This window comes from Mandrillus leucophaeus, unplaced genomic scaffold (genome assembly GCF_000951045.1).
Source record: "Mandrillus leucophaeus isolate KB7577 unplaced genomic scaffold, Mleu.le_1.0 Scaffold66, whole genome shotgun sequence".
In the NCBI taxonomy this organism is placed as follows: Eukaryota; Metazoa; Chordata; class Mammalia; order Primates; family Cercopithecidae; genus Mandrillus; species Mandrillus leucophaeus.
Window position 1 is genome coordinate 1386116 of NW_012107141.1, and position 444 is coordinate 1386559.

A 444-nucleotide genomic window follows, 5' to 3' on the forward strand; every position below is an offset into this window, starting at 1 on the left:
TTCAGACTGTGGTCGCTTTAAGAAAAATAGTCAGTTCTTCAGGATTTTCTTCTCCATTCTGCTGTTCTTGACTTTCTTTTCAACTGGCATCTGGACCCAAGGGCAAAGCACACACATTTGAGTGATTGGGAGTGGAACTGGAGAGGAAGAAGGGGCCAGAGGGGAGTTTCTCATTGACACCCTTCAGTCTTCGCTGGCCTCATCTACAGCGAGGAGGGTCTGGCTGCGCCGGGAAGATCACTGCTGCTGCTGCTGCTGCTGCTGCTGCTGCTGACAACAGTGCACTTTGCCTCCGCCTTTGGCAAAGAGGCCTTTGTCCAGACTCCTGGCCTCTTCCTTCTCCCTGAAGTGCTTTCTCTTTCCTCCTCCTGTCTGGAAGGATCCCCCAAATAGCACATCTTCCTTTCGCAATGAACTTCTTGGTTCTGGGCAGTGTCTCTCTCT